At 50.5% G+C, this 17907-nt stretch overlaps 1 long non-coding RNA gene across 4 annotated transcripts in view; it reads left to right on the forward strand.

Annotated features, from left to right (window-relative positions):
* Positions 1–3819: 3819 nt before the first annotated feature.
* The window catches only part of LOC123127852 (uncharacterized), a 33604-nt gene continuing 19516 nt past the window's right edge, over positions 3820–17907 (forward strand). Inside the window, exons 1-3 of one of the 4 annotated variants that reach the window (XR_006462828.1) lie at positions 3820–4924; positions 5433–5816; positions 5919–8469. This is a non-coding gene — a long non-coding RNA (uncharacterized lncRNA). Of the gene's footprint in view, positions 5817–5918; positions 8470–17907 lie in introns of all 4 variants that reach the window. The other 3 variants (XR_006462829.1, XR_006462826.1, XR_006462827.1) reach the window with 3 other exon arrangements.

Raw genomic sequence — 17907 nt, forward strand, 5'->3', positions numbered from 1 at the left:
CTAGCTCCTCATCTACAAGGGCCCAAATGCATCTGGAGGTCGTACACTCGAGTAAAGAGTGGCGCCAAGAATCCGGAGCTCCACAGAGACCGCACGAGTTAGAATTAGACATGTGGCGATGTGCCCTTACATCCTCCGTCGGCAGCGTCTGCTTCGCAAGTCTCCATAGGAACATTTGAATTTTGCCCGGCACCTCTGTCTTCCACAATCCTTTCCATGCCCTCTCGTCTCTGCTTTCAGCAGAAGATCCCGCTGTGCCATACAGCCAAGCTTCCCTTCTCTGTCGAGTTGCAACCAACATGTTATGTGCCAATTTTACTGAAAAAGACCCATTCTTCTCATGGTTCCAGCACCAAAAATCTGCCACGTTCCGAGTGCATAAAGGGATCCCGAGAATGACAGGAACATCTATATCCAAGAAAACCTCACGAACGCGCTGAACATTCCAGGTGGCAGTCGTTGGATCAATAAGTTCAGACACTAAAGCTGGTCGGTCCTGTAGCAAACAACCATATGGGCGCGGCATCTCTGTTCTTGGGAGCCAATTCTCTGTCCATATATTGGAGGTGAGACCATTCCCAATCCTCTTAATTAAACCTTGTTTGAGGGTGTCCCGTCCTTCAATTACTGCTCGCCATATCTGGCTTGGGTGGTTGCCGAGGCTTGCATCTAAAATGGAGGTGCTTGGGTAGTAGATGCTCTTCAATATCCTCGCACTCAAAGAATCAGGGTTCTGCAACAGACGCCAAGCTTGCCTCGCTAGCATGGCTAGATTGAACAACTCAAAGTCCTTGAAGCCCAAGCCCCCCATGTACTTTGGTTGTGTCATGTCTCTCCAGGACACCCAGTGTGGTTTCCGCTGCCCTTCTTTGCTACCCCACCAAAACTTTCTCATAAGCTTGTTTAGGTGCTCACAGAGTCCTCGAGGAAGTCTGAAGCATGACATGGAATAAACCGGAACTGCTTGAGCTACTGATTTGACAAGGAATTCTTTCCCCGCTCTCGACATGGTGCTTTCAATCCAGCCTTGTATCTTGCTCCACAGTCGATCTTTGAGGTATTTGAAAGCCCCATTCTTCGAACTCCCCATGTCAGAAGGCATACTTAGGTACTTCTCATTCAAAGTTTCAATTGGCACATTAAGAATACCTTTGATATCATTGCGAACATTATCTGGAACACCCTTGCTAAAAAAGATAGATGATTTGGTGTAGTTGATTCGCTGACCAGTAGCTTGACAATATATGTCCAAGACTTGGAGCACCTCGGTAGCCCCAACACTATTCACCTTGAAGAACAGCAGGCTGTCATCTGCAAATAAAAGATGGTTTACCTGCGGCGCGGAAGGTGCCACCTGTAGACCACCCAAGTTTGATGACTCACTTTTTAATTTTAAGAGGCACGAAAGGCCCTCTGCTGCCAACAAGAACAAGTATGGAGATATCGGGTCCCCCTGACGGATCCCTCTTGATGGTGTAAATTCTTCCAACTTCCGTCCATTGAACAATACTGAAAATTTGACAGAGCTAACCAGGCCCATCACAATGTTAACCCATCTCTCTGTGAATCCCAACTTCAGCATAATAGTTTGGAGGTATTCCCATTCCACCCTATCGTATGCTTTCATCATGTCAAGTTTCAAAGCACAAGATTGATTTTTCTTTGCCCTGTTTCGCTTCATGAAATGCAGACACTCATAAGCAGTTATGATATTGTCAGTGATTAGCCTTTCTGGGACAAAGGCTGATTGCTCCTCAGATATTATCTCTGGTGGAATCTCCTTCAGGCGATTGGATATAACCTTCGATGCAATCTTGTACAACACATTACATAGACTAATGGGTCGAAACTGTGATAGGAGAGTCGGGTTTTTACCTTTGGGATTAAAACCAAGATAGTTTCATTAATGCAGTTGGCTGACTCTGTCCCATCCACAATTCTCAGGATCACCTTAGTAACATCATCTCCACATATGTCCCAATGACGCTGAAAAAAGTGTGCTGGAAAGCCGTCTGGGCCCGGGGCCTTAATGGGGAACATCTGAAACAAAGTTTTCTTGACTTCAGCTTGGGTGTAGGGGGCGTTAAGTGTTTCATTCGTTGCCGCCGTTACCTTACATGGGACAGTATCTAGAACCTCGTTCATATCATGCACGCCTTTGGAAGTATAAAGATTTTTTATAAAAAGTTGTGGCCATCGACTCCATCTCTGCCATGTCATCCGTCATTTGACCATTATCTTTCTGCAAAGACTTAATCTGATTTTTCCTCCGTCTCCTACTTGCACGCAAGTGAAAGAAGTACGTGTTTTTGTCGCCATGCTTGAGCCATTCAATGCGTGCACGTTGTCGCCACAACATCTCTTCACGGTAATAGAGCTCAATCAAACGATCAGAAACCTTAATCTCAGCATGTGACGGTCCCGTGCGGCCTGGGATCGCCCGCCATTCCTGTAGATGCTTTTTTAATTGGCTTATTTCACGTCGAACATTTCCAAAGTGCTCTCTGTCCCACGCTGACAAATCTGTCCCCAGTTGGTTTAACTTTGCATGCACTGATTCCACTGATTCTCCTACCGCTTCTTTCCACTTCGTGTCCACCAATTCAACAATCGTTGGGTCCCTCTCCCATGCAACAAAAATCTGTAACTAAGGGGAAAGACTGCGTCCTACTATCTACGTCAAGTGTTTGTTTGGGACAAGCCCAAATAGTATTTCAATGTTTTTTAAATAAGAAAATTACCAAAATTAACTTAATTATCGATGTTCATTTAAATTGAATATAAAAATTGATGCACAATGGCACACGAAGCAAATTGTGTCTCTTTCTTCGCCCGGTGCAACGCACGGGCATTTGTACTAGTATATTATATATAGGAGTAGGATTTTCTACAAGTGCTTGCCACAGAACTAGTTAAGGGTTTCAACGGTGCAAAAGTTCTCAAAAATTCTGAAAAAAATACTGAATCAACACACCTATAATATAACATGATCCAACGGAGGGATTAAAAAAATACGACTGCATGTGTCCTGCACAAAAAAAAATTAGTTGAGTATATATTTATGTCGCAGTGAGCTGAAATGCTTATTATTTTTGCCGAGGACACATAGATGCATATTTTAACAATCCCTCCGTTGGATCAACTTATTACATTAGAGAGATGCACCCATATTTATTTCATATTTTTTGATAACTTTTAAATCGTTAAAAGTTTAGGGAGCCTAAACAAGTTCTGTGGCAAGCTATGATAGATACAGTTTGACCTTATATATATATATATATTATTAATGTTACTATTCATCACCCAGGGTGCAGAATAAGTTATTCTTCATCCGAGGTAATCTTACGATCATTTCATAATTAAAGTATGTTTCAAATTCAAATACTTACATTCCTATTGATTCACTATGTAAAATTTGACATAAGAAAATAAAAATATAGGTCATAAGACAAGAAAATTTGCAGTTTATGTGTATTTTAGACTATGTTTTTTACGTTTGTAATTTTACATAACATAAAATATTTTTTACGCCGATTATATATTTTCTTACGGTCCTTTTTGCGTCGGAAATAAGACAAAACTTACGGAACGTAAAATTATGATGCATTGATGGTAAAATAGAGGGGGTGAAGAATAACTATTCCTCACGCAGGGTGACAAATAGCGCGACCCTATATATTATATATTATATATTATATATATCTCCCTATAATAATAAACCACCGAGTGCTTCTGATGGTACGTCGTCAGAATTTTTGCAAAAAAGTCCCTGCTGTTGTAGTTATTCGACCCGCAGTCCTCATCATAAGTCAGCCCGAACCGGTACGAAGGAAAAAAAGCCAGCCCCGCGCTCCCCCTCTCCGCGCTGCGCTTCGTCCCGCCTCCTGCTCCGCCGGCCGCCTCCTGCCCTGCCTCGCTGCGCTCCGCCAGCGGCCTCCTGTCCCGCCCCGCCTCGCCACGCTCCACCGGCCTCCTTCTACGCCGCCCCGCCTCACCGTCCTCCGCCGCCCGCCTCCTGCCCTGCCTCGCCTCGCTCCGCCGGCGGCCTCATGCATCGCCCTGCCTCCTCGCGCTCCGCCGACCGCCTCCTGCGCCACCCTGCCTTGTCGAGCTCCGCTGGCCGCCTCCTGCGCCGCCCCATCTCACCGTGCTCCGCCGGCCGCCTCCTGCCTCCCACCGTGGAGAACGGCGACAGGCGGCTGCCAACGGATGGATACAGACAGAGGAGGTTCAGAGAGGCGCGCGGAAGGCCGACGAGGTTGGGCGGCGCCGGATCCAGAGTTCGGGGTGGTGCCATGGTTGCTCGGTGAGCTCCTGCAGGGGAAGATGGCGGGGCGAGATTTAAAGGGAGATGGGAGAGAGAAGGAAAAGGGATTGGCCGGCGGGGATTCTGCTGCTCACCGGCGAATATCGAGCGCTTGGGCACCATGCGAGGCTGCGGCTGCGGGCGGTTGGAGACGCAGCCTTAGGCAAGCTGCTGCTGCTTTCGAGTGTGAGCGTCGCTCCGTCGAGTCCGACGGACGAAGGATTAGGGAAGGGGCGGGCTGTGGAGACTTTGAGGCGTCTGGTGGAGGCGTTGGCCTTGTCGGAAGGCCGGAGGAGGCGACTGGTGGCGGCTCGCCATGGCTGCACTTCACGGGAGCGGAGGTAGGCGTTCGATGGCCAGTCCGTGTGGATGCAGATGAGACCCAGCCGTGATGAACAAATAGTAGCAGACTGTGCTGGACTGCTGGTCTTTTCCTCCTATCTGAATTTTCTGCAGATGAGATCCAGCCGTGATAAACAAACAGCAGTAAGCCGTGCTACTCTTTTATCTATCTGAATTTTGTGCAACTCAGATCCACCAAGGAAGAGATGGATGAGGCCGTGCTGCTCCTTTCATCTATCTCAATTGCTATATGAAAAGCTCTGAATTTCCAATCAGGTAAATATTACCACTAACTCTCATTTTCAAGCATAGTATATGTGCTTCTGCATATAAAGAATATGCGTGCTTCTTTCATTTTCTCTGTTCATACTTATACTGCAGCAGATAGATACATTTGTATATGGCACTACCATTTGTGTCTTGTCTGATATAGTTCTCTTTTTAGGGATTGAACAACATCAGTTATTTTTTTAGGATTAAACAACATCAGTTAGTTGTACTTGCTTGAAGTCTTGACCTTGAGCATAACCTGATATCAACAAGCAAAAACATTTGTTTTAATGTATGCAAATAGTCACATTGTCTGTTTAGTTGAGGGTCGTTTTTCAGTACATGAATTTGCTGCACTGTCATGTAAAAGAATTTGCACTGATGCTAATCATAGTTCTATGGAACTGAATCAACATGGTATGTAATCCTTCTCGACATGAGTTACAAGTTCTTTATTTATTATCCTGTTAATTTAGTACTAAGTAATTTTGACGTGAAGCTCTGCCTTTGTAAGCAACCATGAAGGGCCGATCAGAAGCGAGGTCCTTGCTGCTCGTGTCTCCTTGCTGGTGGCAACCGGACCTTCAGCTTGCCAGCGACAGGCAGGAATCCGGTCAGTGGCCGCCAAATAAGTACAGATTACGGAAGAGACCTAAGTCCGACCAACGCCCAGCTCCCAGTTACTCGCTGCAATTCCCACATCCACCTCAAATGGGATAAGCGCTCCAGGCGAGGCGTCCCCGGCTAGGAGCAGATCTGGATCCCATGGGTCCACCTCTCCCCGTTCGTTGGATCTTTGCCCCCCAGCCGTGGCCACTCCTCAGGTTTGCTGGCTGATGTCACGCCCGTTCCAAGGCAGGTTTTTCCCAGGGGAACCTCCTGGGGTGTGTCCTACGAGGTATATATATGATTTCATGCCCTCTTTGTGCTCGACCTTTGTGTGCTCGTTCATGCAATCTTAGTTGACTCACGCGATAGATCATTTATGTTGTGTGTTTAGGTAGAAGTTTCTTGCTCGGTTCCTTTTGTTTGGGATGATCCAGATAAGATAGTGCATCAGTTGCTCACAGGAAGAAACCGCCACAATGAGAATCCTCTTCTAATCTGGCAAGTACTATTCCTACTTGACTGACGAACATCGTGTATGTAGTATCTCTCATTGTGCACTGTTGGTTATGTTGTATTACTTCTGCGGCTTTTTTTCATATTTTAACAATGGATTTTTGTGTTAGGAACTGAGATTCACTAGCTTTCATATTCTGCTTTAGTTTTTGAATACTGAAAGTGCATACCCAATCTTAATAAAGACTGGAATCGAATTGTCTCACGAATGACTGATATTGATTTTTTTAACACAACATTTTCTTGTGATGACACAACTTTAGTTAGTAGGTTTCGCAAAGGTCACCAAGTATCAGTTATCTATCATTTAAATCTCGAGTAGTGCCGGAACGAGGCACGAGCTGTGGGCGTGGGCAGCAGGTAGACTGCCCCTTATGCTGAATTTAATAACAGTTGAAAATTATACAATCATGAATGCCATTATGATTTGATGAATTTAACTACAGTTGCAGCTCTTTTATCATCTGAACAATTAGTTTGAAAGGTCCTTCAAATTACTGTAGCTGAAACTTTAAAGATTAACCAACTATGTTCTCCTTGATCCTGTAAAAAATATTTTATTCATTTGAAATTATAAGCAGTGTTTATGCAAGCCAATACTATGAGATACTAGAAAGCAAACGAAGAAACTGATTACTTCCATTGTGTAAATCATATTTCTGAATGTAACCTACTTATTTCACCATCCTCTTTATTTGGATACACATGGCTCTGTTTGAATAAATCCCCACTTTATCCTATATGATATGTAGGCCCTCGTTTCTTTTCTCAGTAATATTTGTTTGTATGAAATTTTCAGTGTAGAACATAGTTTCTTTTAAATGCTATAGGTGTCTTTGTGTCTTGTTTGGTGGTCCGCCTTGTTTTGGTTAGGAAAGATTGTAGGTAGAGAGTAGCTTCGGAGATATATGTTCTTTTCTTACAGGTTAGTGCAAAGTAGGGAATTCACATTACTCATATATACGAGTAGGTGACAGTAATATCCTGAAGTGCAGAGTTGTTGGGCTAATTTACTAATGAAACTCACTACCATATCCTTGGATGTCTTGATCACCTCAAGGGACATTAGGGAGCTGAACTCGGGAATGTTTATACTAAAGGTGTAGCTAAAGCAACTTCATGTCTAAAAACTTGAAACTTTGGCTTCCTTCCTGTGGTCGTATGTATTTCGTTTTTACAGCTTATTTCTTTTTCAGTTTAGCAACAAAGGTTAGATAAAGGCACCCATAGGTAAAGCGAAACCTGAAAGTTTCTTTCGCTCTCCTCCCTACAGATCTATGCTTATTTCCCAATAAATGTAGCTTCTTATATAATTAAAATATTGTATTTTGAGTGTGTTCATGTTCTAAAATAAATAATGGTGGTATTCTTGGTAGAACTAATGCATTTCATTATGATTTACTATCTTGACTTAAAAAACATTGACTTATCCTATATACTTAAGAAGTTCACCCCCACTACTTGATTTATCTCAACATGCAGCATAGCCACGTCATCATCCAATCACATCCAGCCATGTCACACCTCATGCAGTCCCACTCAAGACCACGTCGTTTTTCTTTTCAAAAAAGAAGAATTGATCAATTGATAGCTTTTCCTCCTATTTAATGAACGTGGAGGTCCCACATGTGAAAGCAATCTTCCCCTTCCAGTAACCTGCAGACGTTTTCTTCTCATCTTCAGCAAATATAATTTCCATCCGAACATCCATCTTCCCTCGGGATTTTTTTTGCAGGTCTTTTTAATTTAGCTTACTTCTTTTTATTCAACGGAAATACACGATATTCTCCTCTTCCCGGTCTCTTCCCCTTCTCGGCCCTTTTTATCCCCTGTCTTCCCGATCTCTCTCTCTCCCGTAGTAGGAACGAACCGGGGTGAGCGCAGCAGACGATTGGCGAATGTTGGGAGGCGTCAATGGGGATAGATTGGAGCTCCTTTTGCAGAGACGGATCCCTCCTCTCTCTCTCTCTGCGCGCGGCCGGTTGGTGTAGACGCCGTCGTGGGCGAGGCTCCACTTGAGCAGGCCGTTCCAGTCGGGGCCGCATCCTGCTCCTTACTTGGCCATGGTCTCATGGTTGCCGACGGAGAGATAGACGCTGCTGCCAGTGCAGTGGGTTCCTGACTTCTTCGTGGATACCATCGCCTCCATTGACTCCCCGCTCCTCTTTGTAGTATATTTATGGTGATGTAGCTATTGGTTTTCACAGCATAATTTTGGTGTTTTCCAGCACTATGCATTCTCTTTTGATGTGCTAAAATGTTATGCGGCTATTAGATTTGACTAATTATGATAACATTGCGCATATATTGATTGTTTCATTCATTTTTTAAGTAACATCTACGCGTTTCAATCTATTTTTGCTAGAGATCTTGATGTATGCACACAAAAAGGGGGCACTGAAGTCACTGAAACCCCTGGCAAGAAAAAGGTAGTTGCTGAAATTTTGCAATGATGTCTGTTTCTTCATGCTTCCGCTGGAAAGGTTATAAAACATCACGTGCTACCTGGTAATTCAACCAATTATGAAGTGGCGTGATACTTAGTTTTTTTCTAATTCTGAACCATTTTTATCGGGGAAACTGATCCACGAACACCTATGGGGATCGGCGGACCGAGCCCCTTTCGATTCGGTGAGGGCGGAGGTTGAACAAAGAGCGGATCGAGGCGGTACACGCGAGCAGTTTTACCCAGCTTCGGGCCGTACGGATGCGTAAAACCCTACTGCTGCTTGTTTGTGTGTATTCAATTCTTGCTTAGGAGCGATGGACGCTATCAGACTGAGCGTGGGAGTGTTTCTGGTGTTTCGAATGAGCCGAACCCCTTATACGTTGCGCCTGGGCCTCCTTTTATATTCTCAAGGGGTCACCGACAGGTGGCAACGTAGACGAGAGGGGTAGAAATGGAAAAAGAATGCGGTAGCTGCACCTACCGCTCTGTAGACACAGTGCACCCTACCTAACTCTGACGGCAGGGGACAAGAGCATTGAATGCCTGTCTGAGTTGCCTAAACAGTGCAAAAAGTGACCGTTAGGAGCGCCACCGTTCGCCACGATGGCCTTCACTTCATCTCCGCTTGCCACCACGTACCCCTGGCTGCACAGGCTCCCGCCACGCGCCCCCTGAGGAAGCCTCATGGCGACACGCGGGTGGGTGCGCTGGAGCGTGGGTACAAAGTGGCAACTGGCCCCCGGCAAGTACCTTGCCGGGGTCGTCGTCTTGTCGCGTCCGGAAGCTTGTCGCTCGCCGGATCTTGCCGGGACGCAGGGCGCGTCGCGGCAAGCTTTCTTGGTATGCCTTGAGCGGCCTTCCCGGCAAGCTCCTCTTGCCGGGGTCTAGTCTCTTCCCGGCAAAATCCTCTTGCCGGGGCCTGGGTTGGCCTTCTCGGCAAGCTCCTCTTGTCGGGGCCTTGGTTGGCCTTCCCGGCAAGCTCCTCTTGCCGGGGCCTTGGTTTGAGTACTTTGTTCTTGAATGGTCTTCAAGGGAACCACGGAGGGTCTTGGCGGTCACCCGGCAAGCCTTGCCGCTGGCCACCTTGACGGAGACGTTGGACAGCGCCAGGAAACGGGAGGCAGACTTGAAGAAAGACATCAAGGCCAACGATGCGCTGCTGGCGAGGGCCGCCGAAACCCAGAATCTCCTCAGAGATACCGTGGAGCTCTGAACGGAGGGCCTCGTGAATATTGTTGCAGTCATCGAAGAGGAGCTGGTGCAATTGGGGGTGGAAGGCTTCGGGTATTCCTCCAACGAGAATCTCCAACCCAGCGCCAAGCTCACTCTGTTCTTCAAGGGCGTGGCGACGACGCTCCAGCAACTCCGGGAACGGATCCCAAAGCAGTTGGCCGACGAGTCACGCTCGATTTGTGCCGGAGTTCTGGAGAAGGTGCTGGTGAAGGTGGCCTTCCGCAATCCGGGCCTCAACCTCACCAACGTCCTCAAGAAGCTGCCGGCGGATGTTGATCTTGACGCACTTAAGGCCCTCGTCGCACCCATTGTGGACAGGGTGAACGAGGTCAAAAGGGTTGACGGCGGTCGCGTGGATTAGGCCGTCCGCTTCTTCTTTCCTTGTCGCTGCCAGCCATGTCATGGGAACACTTTATTAGAGGCACGACAAGTTATTTTTGTAATATAACTTTATCTTAGGCAAAAAATTGCTATGTTACTTCCTTTACTCGACTCTTGGCTTTGTATGGTTCTGCCCTACGCTTTCTAGGGAAACTTGCCGGTGCAGGCACCCTTGCCGCGAGCGCCGAGTGCGGAATTTCAGCAGCCTGCTGGCGGGGTCGCTACCGACAAGCAACCTTGTCGCAACTAGTTGCAGCTCACTTAAGTTGTTGAGCGAACTCGAAACAAAGTAAGGGCCCTAGCGGCTCACTTAAGTTGCTGAGCGGACTCGAAGCAAAGTAAGGGCGCTAGCAGCTCACTTAAGTTGTTGAGCGGACTCGAAACAAAGTAAAGGCGCAACTAGCTACGAGTTGGTTCCTCCGCGCACAGGTTTTCCATACAAAGCACGGTCGTTCAAGGAAAATAACTTAAAAACTTAAAAAACTGATTGCTCAAGCTTTAGCAACTTAGCTTTTCTGTCGTCTGCTCACCGGCGAGAAGCTGTACGCGCGAGAGGGCGAGCTGACTCAGCGGAAAGTGAACCTCGACAGCCACGAGGAGGAGCTTGCCGCGCGCGAACGGGCACTTGGCGGGTCGCTCCAAGAGGCAAAGGATGCGGCTGCGGCTGCCGAGACCGCTAAGAAGGAATTGGAAGTAAAGGTGGCGCAGCTGGAAACTGATCTGAAGGTGGGTGGCGAAGAGCTTGCCGCGCTCAAGCTGGAGCGCGAGAAGGACGCCCTTGCCCACGGTGAGCTGCAGGGCCAACTCTCCGAGAGGGGCAAAGAGCTAAGCGCCGCCAAGAATTCAAATGCTGATCTGGAGCTGAAGCTGGCCACCTTGACGGAGACGTTGGACAGCGCCAGGAAACGGGAGGCAGACTTGAAGAAAGACATCAAGGCCAACGATGCGCTGCTGGCGAGGGCCGCCGAAACCCAGAATCTCCTCAGAGATACCGTGGAGCTCTGAACGGAGGGCCTCGTGAATATTGTTGCAGTCATCGAAGAGGAGCTGGTGCAATTGGGGGTGGAAGGCTTCGGGTATTCCTCCAACGAGAATCTCCAACCCAGCGCCATGCTCACTCTGTTCTTCAAGGGCGTGGCGACGACGCTCCAGCAACTCCGGGAACGGATCCCAAAGCAGTTGGCCGACGAGTCACGCTCGATTTGTGCCGGAGTTCTGGAGAAGGTGCTGGTGAAGGTGGCCTTCCGCAATCCGGGCCTCAACCTCACCAACGTCCTCAAGAAGCTGCCGGCGGATGTTGATCTTGACGCACTTAAGGCCCTCGTCGCACCCATTGTGGACAGGGTGAACGAGGTCAAAAGGGTTGACGGCGGTCGCGTGGATTAGGCCGTCCGCTTCTTCTTTCCTTGTCGCTGCCAGCCATGTCATGGGAACACTTTATTAGAGGCGCGACAAGTTATTTTTGTAATATAACTTTATCTTAGGCAAAAAATTGCTATGTTACTTCCTTTACTCGACTCTTGGCTTTGTATGGTTCTGCCCTACGCTTTCTAGGGAAACTTGCCGGTGCAGGCACCCTTGCCGCGAGCGCCGAGTGCGGAATTTCAGCAGCCTGCTGGCGGGGTCGCTACCGACAAGCAACCTTGTCGCAACTAGTTGCAGCTCACTTAAGTTGTTGAGCGAACTCGAAACAAAGTAAGGGCCCTAGCGGCTCACTTAAGTTGCTGAGCGGACTCGAAGCAAAGTAAGGGCGCTAGCAGCTCACTTAAGTTGTTGAGCGGACTCGAAACAAAGTAAAGGCGCAACTAGTTACGAGTTGGTTCCTCCGCGCACAGGTTTTCCATACAAAGCACGGTCGTTCAAGGAAAATAACTTAAAAACTTAAAAAACTGATTGCTCAAGCTTTAGCAACTTAGCTTTTCTGTCGTCTGCTCACCGGCGAGAAGCTGTACGCGCGAGAGGGCGAGCTGACTCAGCGGAAAGTGAACCTCGACAGCCACGAGGAGGAGCTTGCCGCGCGCGAACAGGCACTTGGCGGGTCGCTCCAAGAGGCAAAGGATGCGGCTGCGGCTGCCGAGACCGCTAAGAAGGAATTGGAAGTAAAGGTGGCGCAGCTGGAAACTGATCTGAAGGTGGGTGGCGAAGAGCTTGCCGCGCTCAAGCTGGAGCGCGAGAAGGACGCCCTTGCCCACGGTGAGCTGCAGGGCCAACTCTCCGAGAGGGGCAAAGAGCTAAGCGCCGCCAAGAATTCAAATGCTGATCTGGAGCTGAAGCTGGCCACCTTGACGGAGACGTTGGACAGCGCCAGGAAACGGGAGGCAGACTTGAAGAAAGACATCAAGGCCAACGATGCGCTGCTGGCGAGGGCCGCCGAAACCCAGAATCTCCTCAGAGATACCGTGGAGCTCTGAACGGAGGGCCTCGTGAATATTGATGCAGTCATCGAAGAGGAGCTGGTGCAATTGGGGGTGGAAGGCTTCGGGTATTCCTCCGACGAGAATCTCCAACCCAGCGCCAAGCTCACTCTGTTCTTCAAGGGCGTGGCGACGGCGCTCCAGCAACTCCGGGAACGGATCCCAAAGCAGTTGGCCGAGGAGTCACGCTCGATTTGTGCCGGAGTTCTGGAGAAGGTGCTGGTGAAGGTGGCCTTCCGCAATCCGGGCCTCAACCTCACCAACGTCCTCAAGAAGCTGCCGGCGGATGTTGATCTTGAAGCACTTAAGGCCCTCGTCGCACCCATTGTGGACAGGGTGAACGAGGTCAAAAGGGTTGACGGCGGTCGCGTGGATTAGGCCGTCCGCTTCTTCTTTCCTTGTCGCTGCCAGCCATGTCATGGGAACACTTTATTAGAGGCGCGACAAGTTATTTTTGTAATATAACTTTATCTTAGGCAAAAAATTGCTATGTTACTTCCTTTACTCGACTCTTGGCTTTGTATGGTTCTGCCCTACGCTTTCTAGGGAAACTTGCCGGTTCAGGCACCCTTGCCGCGAGCGCCGAGTGTGGAACTTCAGTAGCCTGCTGGCGGGGTCGCTACCGACAAGCAACCTTGTCGCAACTAGTTGCAGCTCACTTAAGTTGTTGAGCAAACTCGAAACAAAGTAAGGGCGCTAGCGGCTCACTTAAATTGCTGAGTGGACTCGAAGCAAAGTAAGGGCGCTAGCAGCTCACTTAAGTTGTTGAGCGGACTCGAAACAAAGTAAAGGCGCAACTAGCTACGAGTTGGTTCCTCCGCGCACAGGTTTTCCATACAAAGCACGGTCGTTCAAGGAAAATAACTTAAAAACTTAAAAAACTGATTGCTCAAGCTTTAGCATCTTAGCTTTTCTGTCGCCTGCTCACCGGCGAGAAGCTGTACGCGCAAGAGGGCGAGCTGACTCAGCGGAAAGTGAACCTCGACAGCCACGAGGAGGAGCTTGCCGCACGCGAACGGGCACTTGGCGGGTCGCTCCAAGAGGCAAAGGATGCGGCTGCGGCTGCCGAGACCGCCAAGAAGGAATTGGAAGTAAAGGTGGCGCAGCTGGAGGCTGATCTGAAGGTGGGTGGCGAAGAGCTTGCCGCGCTCAAGCTGGAGCGCGAGAAGGACGCCCTTGCCCACGGTGAGCTGCAGGGCCAACTCTCTGAGAGGGGCAAAGAGCTGAGCGCCGCCAAGAATTCAAATGCTGATCTGGAGCTGAAGCTGGCCACCTTGACGGAGACGTTGGACAGCGCCAGGAAATGGGGGGCAGACTTGAAGAAAGACATCAAGGCCAATGATGCGCTGCTGGCGAGGGCCGCCGAAACCCAGAATCTCCTCAGAGATACCGTGGAGCTCTGGACGGAGGGCCTCGTGAATATTGCTGCAGTCATCGAAGAGGAGCTGGTGCAATTGGGGGTGGAAGGCTTCGGGTATTCCTCCGACGAGAATCTCCAACCCAGCGCCAAGCTCACTCTGTTCTTCAAGGGCGTGGCGACGGCGCTCCAGCAACTCCGGGAACGGATCCCAAAGCAGTTGGCCGACGAGTCACGCTCGATTTGTGCCGGAGTTCTGGAGAAGGTGCTGGTGAAGGTGGCCTTCCGCAATCCGGGCCTCAACCTCACCAACGTCCTCAAGAAGCTGCCGGCGGATGTTGATCTTGACGCACTTAAGGCCCTCGTCGCACCCATTGTGGACAGGGTGAACGAGGTCAAAAGGGTTGACGGCGGTCGCGTGGATTAGGCCGTCCGCTTCTTCTTTCCTTGTCGCTGCCAGCCATGTCATGGGAACACTTTATTAGAGGCGCGACAAGTTATTTTTGTAATATAACTTTATCTTAGGCAAAAAATTGCTATGTTACTTCCTTTACTCGACTCTTGGCTTTGTATGGTTCTGCCCTACGCTTTCTAGGGAAACTTGCCGGTGCAGGCACCCTTGCCGCGAGCGCCGAGTGCGGAATTTCAGCAGCCTGCTGGCGGGGTCGCTACCGACAAGCAACCTTGTCGCAACTAGTTGCAGCTCACTTAAGTTGTTGAGCGAACTCGAAACAAAGTAAGGGCGCTAGCGGCTCACTTAAGTTGCTGAGCGGACTCGAAGCAAAGTAAGGGCGCTAGCAGCTCACTTAAGTTATTGAGCGGACTCGAAACAAAGTAAAGGCGCAACAAGCTATGAGTTGGTTCCTCCGCGCACAGGTTTTCCATACAAAGCACGGTCGTTCAAGGAAAATAACTTAAAAACTTAAAAAACTGATTGCTCAAGCTTTAGCAACTTAGCTTTTCTGTCGTCTGCTTCCCGGCAAGGAGGAACTTTCTTGAACGGCCTGGTCCACACCATTATCTTCTCCTTCCGGCGGTTAGTGTAGCCCTGGTTTTCGCTACACCGACAGTTGCCGGGAGGTCTTATGTTTCTCGCGGAGACTTTTGACGTTCTCGACGCCGGCTTCCGGCAAGCTCGTCGCCAGGAAGGCTTTTATCTCCAGCAGAGAACTTTGACGTTTTCGATGCCGGCTTCTGGCAAGCTTGTTGCCGAGAAGGCTTTTATCTTCAGTAGAGAACTTTGACGTTCTCGATGCCGGCTTCCGGCAAGCTTGTTGCCAGGAAGGCTTTTATCTTCAGCAGAGAACTTTGACGTTCTCGATGCCGGCTTCCGGCAAGCTTGTTGCCGAGAAGGCTTATGGCGAAGAACTTCGTTGTTCTTGACACCGGCTCCCGGCAAGATCGTTGCCGGAAAGGCTTATGGCGAAGAACTTCGTTGTTCTTGACACCGGCTCCCGGCAAGATCGTTGCCGGAAAGGATCGGCACGCGAGCTAAATCTTCATCGTCTTCATCGACATGCCACCGAAGAAGAAGGATTCGAAGGCAGTTGTTCCGTCTGCGTCGCTTTCACCGCCTCCGGAGCAAACGGGTGGTGGAGTGGACGCCGGCGAAAGAATGGGCGTCGACGAGGGAGCCCTCAGTGCGGCCAAGTCCAAGGACAAGGCGGCACAGACCTCGGCGTCCATGCGCACACCGCGCCCCTCTCAGGAGGCGCGGGACCAGCAGCGTCATAGCGTTCGTAGCGCCATACGTCCGCTGACCCAAGATCAAGCTGGTGGTTCACGTGGCGTTCAAGACCAGCATGCACGCCAGCATGCTGGCCCCAGCGAGGTGCGGTCGCCGGGACGGGACGCTGCTCCTTCTAACTTGGTTAGGAGTCCGAGCACGCCCCTCTCCTCGCACCGTTCACCTCCGCCGCCCACCACCCCAGCAGAAGCCTTGGCGCGGGCCCAGCTACTCCTAGATTACCCTCCGACGGTGGACAAGACCGACGAATGGAGGGCTACTATCCAGAGCCTCATCGGCTTCACCAACGGCGACACTGCGCGGCAACCAAGCACTTCGCTGCCGCGGCAGGACAGCCGGACGCGAGCCGATGGCAACAAGACCGGGGGAGGTGCGACTTCCATGCACTCTCCACTACGAAGGCCAAAATCGCCGACTCGCCGGGTCCACCCCGACAGCGGCTCCACCGCGTCGTCGGACCCACGAGCTCGTCGCGACCAGCGCCAAGTTCTCCATGAACGACAACAAGAAGACGCTCGAACCCGCATCGAGCGCCGAAGAGAAGCGCGACGTCAATCCGACAAGCGCGCTGGGCCCTCTGTTGACATGCATGCGCCAGGGGAACCAGGCGATCTACCGTACGCGGTAGGTTGTCCTGCGTTCACCCGTGAGCTGCGGCAAGTCTAGTGGCCCAGCACAAAGAATTTCAAGCCAGGCGTACGGGAGAAGTACGACGGCAAGACGCATCTGTCGGAGTTCCTCAGCATCTACACCATTGTGGTGCAGGCTGCCGAGGGACTAGATGACAAGATCCTTGCCAACTACTTCGCGCTGGTGCTCAAGCCAAATGTGAGATCCTGCCTCATGCACTTGCCGGACAACTCCATATCCTCCTGGGCTGATCTGTGCCATCAGTTTGTCGGCGCCTTTACAGGCGGCCATAAGCCACATGGCCAAGAGAGCGATCTTCATCTGCTCGCCCAGAAGGAAGGAGAGCCACTGCGCAAGTACATTCAGAGATTCAGCCGTGTACAGCACAACATCCCAGACGTCCACCCCGCCGCGATCATCAGCGCGTTCCATCAGAACGTGCGAAACCGAAGGATGAGGGAGGAGATGGCGATGTGTAAGATCAGAGGCGTCAGCGAGCTTTACGCCCTGGCCGACAAGTGTGCACGCGCTGAAGAGGGAAGGAGGCTCCCCGGAGAGAGTACAGGAGCAGGAGGATCCGACAGTGAGGATGTCGTCCCGACAAGGAAAGGCCGACGGCGGAACGACAGAAGGAATAAGGGCAAGGAAGTGCTAGCTGTCGAGCAGACCGGCAACGGAGGTGGCGCCAAGGAAGCTAAAGCTGGTGGCTCCGACAAGGAAGCCCAGCCTGTGGCGGCCGCCGACAAGCAGGACAGCTCCGGCAAGCAGTATTGTAAGATTCACCGCACCAAGGGTCACGATCTCCAGAACTGCAAGAAAGTCGAACAGCTTGTTGAGCAACAGAAAGCTGAGTACGAGCGGCGCGACAAGGAGAAGGCCCAGGAAGGAACTGGTGGATCCGGCAAGAAACGTCCCGGCCGAGGAGGACGCCACGGCAAGGCCAAGCAGCGGCAAGGAGATAGGCCTCCCCGAGGCCGCGACAAGGATGAAGATGACGACGATGATGAAGACGTGGATGATGATGAGGCCGATGAGCAGGAATTTCAGAAAGCTACAGAGGTCCTGTGCGTTGACGGTGGTGCTTCTCTGCATACTTCGCACCGCCAACTCAAGCAGTGGATGCGGGAGGTTAATGCAGTGGAACCATCCGTAGAGTCACGCAAGCCTCTGAAATGGTCCAGCACGCCTATCATCTTCGACATTGAGGATCATCCTGATCGCGCAACTGCGGTCGGGCGCTTGCCGATGTTGGTTTCACCAACTATCCGCAACCTCAAGGTCACGAAGATGCTAGTAGACGGCGGGGCCGGCTTGAATCTGATCTCCTCCGCGGTCCTTCAGAAACTCCAGATCCCTGACAGCGAGCTCGAAGAGACTAGCACATTCCAAGGAATCAACCCGGGAAGGAGCAAGCCGAAGGGGAAGATCACGTTGCCGGTCACATTTGGCAGCGAGCTGAATTTCAGAACTGAGAGGGTCATATTTGACGTTGCCGATTTTCCATTGCCCTACAATGGGATCCTTGGCCGTCCAGCGCTCGCCAAGTTTATGGCAGCCTCTCACTATGCATACAACATGCTCAAGATGCCAGGCCCGATAAGTGTCATCTCTGTCCCCGGCGACAAGAAGGATGCCCTTATCTGCGCCGACAAGATC

This window comes from Triticum aestivum, chromosome 6A (assembly GCF_018294505.1).
Source record: "Triticum aestivum cultivar Chinese Spring chromosome 6A, IWGSC CS RefSeq v2.1, whole genome shotgun sequence".
Taxonomy (NCBI): Eukaryota; Viridiplantae; Streptophyta; class Magnoliopsida; order Poales; family Poaceae; genus Triticum; species Triticum aestivum.